Genomic DNA, 8,801 nt, shown 5'->3' on the forward strand with positions numbered 1-8,801 from the left:
TCCCGATACCTTGTTCAATCTCATTACCGGTAAGTCTCTTTACTCGTCCTGTAACACATCATCCCGTGATCAACTCCTTGATCACATTGTGCACATTATGATGATGTCCTACCGAGTGGGCCCAGAGATACCTCTCCGTTTACACGGAGTGACAAATCCCAGTCTCGATTCACGCCAACCCAACAGACACTTTCGGAGATACCTGTAGTGTACCTTTATAGCCACCCAGTTACGTTGTGACGTTTGGCACACCCAAAGCACTCCTACGGTATCCGGGAGTTGCACAATCTCATGGTCTAAGGAAATGATACTTGACATTAGAAAAGCTTTAGCAAACGAACTACACGATCTTGTGCTAGGCTTAGGATTGGGTCTTGTCCATCACATCATTCTCCTAATGATGTGATCCCGTTATCAACAACATCCAATGTCCATGGTCAGGAAACCGTAACCATCTATTGATCAACGAGCTAGTCAACTAGAGACTTAATAGGGACATGGTGTTGTCTATGTATCCACACATGTATCTGAGTTTCCTATCAATACAATTCTAGCATGGATAATAAATGATTATCATGAACAAAGAAATATACTAATAACCAATTTATTATTGCCTCTAGGGCATATTTCCAACAGTTTGGGCATCCCTTACTGAAAAATAACGAAGATTTAGAAAGATTGACTCTTTGACCCGAGGCATGGCAATAAGAGTCTAACAAGGAGGACAACTCATTTGCTCCGTCAACACTGACCTTGACAAACAGCAGGCTATCATCTGCGAAAAGCAAGTGGCTTACCGGCGGTGCCGATGGAGCTACTCGAATACCACTGAGGTGCGATGATTCATTTCTAGTTTTTAAGAGGCACGAAAGGCCCTCCGCTGCAAGCAAGAATAGGTATGGAGAAATTGGGTCCCCCTGTCGGATCCCTCTGGATGGCAAGAATTCTTCAAGTTTGCTGCCATTGAATAAAACTGAGAATTTTACCGAACTCACCATTCTCATGATCAGAGCCACCCAAGAGGGAGCAAACCCCATCTTTAACATTATAGCCTCCAGGTAGCTCCACTCGACTCTGTCGTAGGCTTTCATCATGTCCAGCTTAACTGCACAAAACCGGTTTCTTTGTGCCTTGTTCCTTTTCATGAAGTGCAAACATTCATATGCCGTTATGATATTGTCGGTGATCAATCTTCCTGGAACAAAAGCAGATTGCTCCTCGGAGATAATATAGGAAGAATGATTTTAAGTCTATTGGACAAAACCTTTGAAGCAATCTTGTAAAGAACGTTACAAAGACTTATGGGGCGGAATTGCGTGAGCTGTGTAGGGCCCCCACTAGATAAACTGAAAATTGAAAAAAAAACTGACCGGAAGCTAGTGGGCCGGCCCAGATAAAACGCGGCTTTGGCGAGAGCTCTCGATCCGTCTCTTGGCTGGACTAAAAGTTGGAGCAGAGGTCGGCTCAAAAGGAAAAAAGAAAAAAGGTTGGAGCAGGGGGTCCTTCCGTCGACGAATCCAGCTGCGGCTGTTGAGTTTGTTTCCAAGGTATCTCCGGTGTATGGATTCTTCAACCCACCCAGTTGCCCACAGCGATTCCGGTGCCGTTTTATTTTTGTCGATCTATTTTACTCCATCTGTTTTGGCAACCATATGGATAGTCCAATCCCTCCATCGGTTTTGGCAGCCATATCAATCTACTAGCTGTGTGATCAGATCGACCAGTGTTAGTTTAATTTTGTTCCTTCTGTTCAGGCTGGCTTGAAAAGACCGAGACGAAAACCAAGCGCCGGCTGATGAGACGCGATGAAGGGCAACAACGCCCTCACAAAAGAGCAACTAGGGCAAGTGAGTCCATGCATGCATGCCTGTTTCCCTTTTCACTACAAGTACAAATTCATAATAATAAAATTGATTTTATTTTCAATCAACTAGCTTTGGATCGCTCGAGCCAATCTAGCCCAGGCGCCTTGGGTGGACTCAGTGAGCAAGTGGTTTCAAGATTGCGTAGGAGTCTTGTGTTGCTCGCCTCATTCCATGGTTCGTGATTATACTGTTAGTGCTTCCTCACATTACCTGTTTTTATAATCATCGGCTATTCAGTTTGCGAGTTTTATTTTCTCTCTGTAGGTGATACAAAGTTAGGGGAATACACAGGCATATGCATCGAAACCTCACGTCCTGATGCTACAAGTTTCCTGACATCAAGACGTTTGATTCCACTTACGTGGCCTACAAGGGAGATCACTGAAAATTTAATGGCAACTTTTTCTCTACTTTCCTGGATTATTATGCTAATATGCTGCCCCTGTAACCATTGATTCGCCTTGCGCTTGTCTCAGATTCAAGTGCGCCTTCCGAATGATCAGATTGTCACTGGCTGGATAGAGCATCCTGGGAGATATGCTGATTTTTTCATCGTCAACGTCAAGGACTTGTCTGGTTTTGATGCCGCGCCTGTAAGCCTTGATCGTGACATACAGTTTGAGCCTTATAGGAAGGTAGCAGCTGTATGGCGCGATTTCAGTTCAGGATTTTTGAGGGCCACAAGCGGAGTAGATCTTGCCTCTCTAAGCGCTCTAACCAGTGAGACAATGTTGAGCACATGCCGGATCGACAAGGTGAGCTCCTTTTGTACAGTTGAAACAAATAACTGTCTGATGGTATATCCTTTGTTTCAGGCATTGTGGATAGCAGTTTCCTTGTGTAACTTCATTGCCACTTTTGTGCTAGGCTGGGATTGGAGGCCCCCTTGTTGATTTTGATGGTAACTTTGTTGGGATGAACTGCTCTCGTACCAGAATGAAAAAGACCCCCTACGTGCGAAGGGAGCAAATTCTTCAATTCTTGCGGTATCACCGGATGGTCTGGTATGTACACTTTCAATATTCATGAACTGCCCTTCTCTGTTTGGCCCACCCATGCGTCTCCCTCATTTTTTTAATTGAGTTTGTGTGTAACGTGTATAATTTTGTGAAAGCCTAACAGCAGCTTCTGAGGTTGATGAGTTTACATTCCCAAAAAAACTGGCATACTAGTTTTTTTTACTAGTGTGTTTTTTCTTAATAATTTAACTCTGCATTATACTAAATTAAGGTCTTTATTTCAATGCTGGCACTAATATATATTGCTGCTATATTTGAACTTACATTTAAGAAGACCCATGGCCATGGGGAAATTGTTTAAGATTTTATTAAATTTCTCTGCTGTGAAATTTCTGTAATGATCTTGCTCCCTTGTTCTGTATTTCCCTTGTTTAATAGCTTATTTTGTGTATGGTCTTCGGTATCTTGTCTTTGTGGATTTATCATGGTGAGCTCTCTACATCATGCTGCAGTGTTAGAGCTAAGGAAGAGATTGATGATGCTGAAGAAGCGGGAATCGAAAGTGAGATGAGACAACTATTTTGCAGCATTCCAGGAGGTGAGCAAAATTATTTCATAGGATATTGACCGTAAGTCCAGCATAATGCAGCCCCTGGACCCAAGAGGCATGGCTGTGCCTTTCTGACGACATAGGAAGTCAGAATCATTTCCTCTTGCTTAGATAGTTCCTCGTAGTGGGTCCTCCTTGTATAGAAGCCCAACAATCCAACAAATAAACAATCAAAGGTTTCAGCTCTAATTGGTTACATGGCCAAGCTGAAAGATATCTCCCAGTTTTAATAATTGATAAACAACCTAACTTGGAGATTGTCAATTTGAATTTATAAACGATTTAACTGGGTGATTATGGGGATACCGTCTGCTAACTTCGTGGACCTTGTAAGGGGTCCTACAACCTTGCAACTAGCATACACTGTACCTGTGTTGCTGAGTAGTTCCTTATGTTTCACATCCACACTTTTAATACTTTATCAAGCACTTTTAACTTGTGTATCGTGCTAGGCAATCGTAAGATTCATTTTCTTGAAACAACATTCGTCGACAATATCTGGAGTAAACTACCCAAAGGCATTGCTTCAAAAATGTCTCCAAGTGTTGTCTCACTTGCTTCATTCAATGGTGATGGTTCTGTTGTAGTCATTACTTTTCCATGTTTTAATAAGTGGGTGATGATTAATAACTGAATGATTATCTATGTAGGAGTTGCAAAATTCTTTGCTTGCACTGGTGTATTTATAAAGTGCAATGCATGCTCTGCAACAATTCTGACTTCAGCAAGTTTGGTTAGAGTTTCTGGTGATGCACACATGATTAATGATAACCTGAGGGTTGTTACTGCTAATTGCTTTTCTATTCTTTTGCCTTCCCATTTAGGATATTGGTTAACATGACCTTATTATTGCAGATTGAAGTTTGCCTTCCAAACGAATTTCGAGTTGTAGGGATATTGAGCCGCTATAATTTACATTACAACATTGCTCTTGTTGACATCATGGGGTACTGGGGTCCTCTTGAAATAAAAATCATCCGGCATCAAGTTACCTCATGTAACAAGGTAATAGCTGTGGGTCGTCTTTTACTCATCACAATATAATGGCTGCAAAGGGGAAGATGTTGATTGGCAAACGAAGCAAACTCGATTGCATAGAACTTTGTGTCTCCACCTGTAAAATCACCAAGGTATTTCGTGTGGACTTATCCAGTACCTTCAACATGGAATTTTTTTATAGCAATGGAATTGTAACATAAGCCTTGTATATGATGTTGCTTTTGTTTTGCTAGGCTGGGATTGGGGGCCCTCTTATTGACACCGGTGGGAATTTTCTTGGTATGAACTTTTACCATGAGGAAGAAACTCCGTTCCTGTCGAGGGATGTTATTCACCGCCTATTGTTGAACTTAAATAATTGATGGTATGTCTTCTTGTTTACACCTGACTTTTTCATGGTCTAATATGTATAGGTTTTAGGGAAGTTGTCCCGTCCATTAGGATCTCTGCACAATCTTCTCTAGTTTCCTAATTTTGCTTGGCTTGATATGACAATTAATGTGTATGCGTTATGCACTTTTGTGTGTACGAATGTGAGAAAGTGTGCTACTTAGTACTGATGAAGTGATGTAATAGTGCATGATTCAGAAATAACTTAATTCATCGGGTATTTCTTTGTCATTATCATACAGTTCTTATCTTCACCATCTCCCCCCACTCTCCTCTTGCCTTGTCTATTTTCTGTGCATTGGTTAAACTATCTCATTTTCTCATAGTAAAAATATTTTTGGGTGTACCTGTAGGACTAGAGCAGGTGATACTATTGTGGAGGGTGCCGAAAAGAGGTATTCTTTCTTACTCATCATGATACCATACCGTACCATACATTGTTTCAGATAAATGTGTATTCAGTAACTTTTATGGTTTCTGAAATGGTTACTCAACAACAGATGCCTGTTGCCTGGTCCATGTTGGTCCCATGGAGATGCTGATACTATTGCAGAGGGTGGTGTAAACAAGTATTCTTTCTTACATTTGTTTATACTATCTAGTATACATTGGTTATTTTTTAAATCTTTTCACTGATTTGTATACTTTTTTTATTCATCACAGGTGGCCGTTGCCTGAGCCATATGTGCTCCCTGCTGATATACCTGAACCTACAACATTGGATTTCTACAAGCTGATTAGGATGCACTGTGCTTTTTAGTCCTGCTAGTGCTAGTGGTATTGATCATGTGTTCTTGTTGGTTGGCTGTCTGACCTCCACTCCAACCTTTGTGTTGCTTGAGTTGTCGGATCTTTTTGTTGCACAATGAATGTGAATCAATCTTGTGTAAACAGTGAAGTAGATCTTTGGAAAAACAGATGGAAATACCTTGTCCTCTCTTTCTTCATTTAATTCTAGTTGGCATGCATGATACTACCTATGATACTTCCATTACAGCCAGCCTTAGTGTTTGTGTTTTGCCAATTCACTGGATCACGTTGCGTGTCCAGTTTCCCATGCACGCTTGAATCTATTAATGTGTTGTTGTGGCCACATGGTGATCCAAGATTCTATTGAAAAACGTGGTGGTCGTTTGATCTAAGCAACTGGGTTTATCTCCTCTATGAGTTAAGACTTCAAGACGCCCGTGCGTTGAGGAAACCATCTAACTAACTCCCATGATACAATGCTTTGTACTAGAATAAACAGGGAACTCCATCTTCTTTTAAAAAGTACAGGGCAAGCGAGGTTAGACATTTTTTAGACGTGGTTAACCAAGTTTTGTCATAAGCTCAAACAAACATCTTGTCCGCAGATTCACATAATTCAATGCCATATACCCCCTCGATCTGTGAATAAATATAAGAGCTAGCGTTTAAATCACTACGTTAGTAATTTATAAATGCACTTATATTTCTTTACGGAGGGATTTAACACAGAACTAGATCTTCCCTCAAATTCTTTAGACCCTCAAAATTCGAGGAGTTGCCCCTCAAACATGGCTCGGAATTTGAGAAGCTTCTCAAACGCCTCTTCAAAACCGAGCCCCCGCGCAGGAAGCTTGTCCTCCTCTTGCTCTCACTGCCACAGTTGCCTCCATGCCTTCTACCCCGCCCTGGGAAAGGACACCCAACTCCCTATCCCAACCCTCTACAGGCCTCAACTACCAAGGGCGAGGACGTCAGAGGTGTCGACCACCCTGCAAAAAGCAGCGCCAGGACGCACGACCTCACCATCCAGAAGAGTGGCACCATGGCTGCTGCCTGTTGGGGAACGTAGCATAAATTCAAAATTTTCCTACGTGTCACCAAGATCTATCTATGGAGTCATCTAGCAACGAGGGAGGAGTGGATCTACATACCCTTGTAGATCGCGCGCGGAAGCGTTCAAGAGAACGGGGTTGATGGAGTCGTACTCGTCGTGATCCAAATCACCGATGATCCTAGCGCCGAACGGACGGCACCTCCGCGTTCAACACACGTACGGAGCAGCGACGTCTCCTCCTTCTTGATCCAGCAAGGGGGGAGGAGAGGTTGATGGAGATCCAGCAGCACGACGGCGTGATGGAAGTAGCGGGATTCCAACAGGGCTTCGCCAAGCGCTGCGGGAGGAGGGAGATGTGTCATGGGAGGGAGAGGGAGGCGCCAGGGCTTAGGTATGATTGCCCTCCCTCCCCCCCCCACTATATATAGGGCCAAGGGAGAGGGGGAGGGCGCAGCCTTGCCCCTTCCTCCAAGGAAGGGTGCGGCCAAGGGGGGGAGGAGTCCATCCTCCCCAAGGCACCTCGGAGGTGCCTTCCCCCTTTAGGACTCTCCCCTCCTCTTGTCCCTTTGGTGCATGGGCCTCTAGGGGCTGGTGCCCTTGGCCCATGTAGGCCAAGGCGCACCCCCTACAGCCCATGTGGCCCCCCGGGGCAGGTGGCCCCACCCGGTGGACCCCCGGGACCCTTCCGGTGGTCCCGGTACAATACCGATGACTCCGAAACTTGTCCCGATGCCTGAAATAGGACTTCCTATATATAATTCTTTACCTCCGGACCATTCCGGAACTCCTCGTGACGTCCGGGATCTCATCCGGGACTCCGAACAACTTTCAGGTTACCGCATACTAATATCTCTATAACCCTAGCGTCACCGAACCTTAAGTGTGTAGACCCTACGGGTTCGGGAACCATGCAGACATGACCGAGACGTTCTCTGGCCAATAACCAATAGCGGGATCTGGATACCCATGTTGGCTCCCACATGTTCCACGATGATCTCATCGGATGAACCACGATGTCAAGGACTTAATCAATCCCGTATACAATTCCCTTTGTCTATCGGTACGATACTTGCCCGAGATTCGATCGTCGATATCCCGATACCTTGTTCAATCTCGTTACCGGCAAGTCTCTTTACTCGTTCCGTAACACATCATCCCGTGATCAACTCCTTGATCACATTGTGCACATTATGATGATGTCCTACCGAGTGGGCCCAGAGATACCTCTCCGTTTACACGGAGTGACAAATCCCAGTCTCGATTCGTGCCAACCCAACAGACACTTTTAGAGATACCTGTAGTGTACCTTTATAGCCACCCAGTTACGTTGTGACGTTTGGCACACCCAAAATATTCCTACGGTATCCGGGAGTTGCACAATCTCATGGTCTAAGGAAATGATACTTGACATTAGAAAAGCTTTAGCGAACGAACTACACGATCCTTGTGCTAGGCTTAGGATTGGGTCTTGTCCATCACATCATTCTCCTAATGATGTGATCCCGTTATCAACGACATCCAATGTCCATGGTCAGGAAACTGTAACCATCTATTGATCAATGAGCTACTCAACTAGAGGCTCACTAGGGACATGGTGTTGTCTATGTATCCACACATGTATCTGAGTTTCCTATCAATACAATTCTAGCATGGATAATAAACGATTATCATGAACAAGGAAATATAATAATAACTAATTTATTATTGCCTCTAGGGCATATTTCCAACAGTCTCCCACTTGCACTAGAGTCAATAATCCAGTTCACATCGATATGTGATTAACACTCAAGGTCACATCCCCATGTGACTAACCCCCAAAGAGTTTACTAGAGTCAATAATCTAGTTCACATTACCATGTGATTAACACTCGATGAGTTCTGGGTTTGATCATGTTATGCTTGTGAGAGATGTTATAGTCAATGGGTCTGAATCTTTCAGATCCGTATGTACTTCGCAAATCTCTATGTTATCTTGTAGATGCAGCTACTATGCTATATTTGGAGCCATTTCAAATAACTGTTCTACTTGGAGCTATTCTAAATTGTTGCTCCATTATATGTATCCGGTATCTCTACTCAGAGCTATCCGGATAGGTGTTAAGCTTGCATCGACGTAACTCTTTACGTCAAACTCTTTATCACCTCCATAATCGAGAAGATTCCTTAGTACACTA

General features: G+C 43.5%; 1 pseudogene; it reads left to right on the forward strand.

The window, feature by feature from the left end:
• The first annotated feature begins 1,805 nt into the window (after positions 1–1,805).
• LOC119299984 lies at positions 1,806–4,795 on the forward strand (annotated as a pseudogene).
• The last annotated feature ends 4,006 nt before the right edge of the window (positions 4,796–8,801 follow it).

The sequence above is a fragment of the Triticum dicoccoides genome, chromosome 5A (genome assembly GCF_002162155.2).
Source record: "Triticum dicoccoides isolate Atlit2015 ecotype Zavitan chromosome 5A, WEW_v2.0, whole genome shotgun sequence".
Lineage (NCBI taxonomy): Eukaryota > Viridiplantae > Streptophyta > Magnoliopsida > Poales > Poaceae > Triticum > Triticum dicoccoides.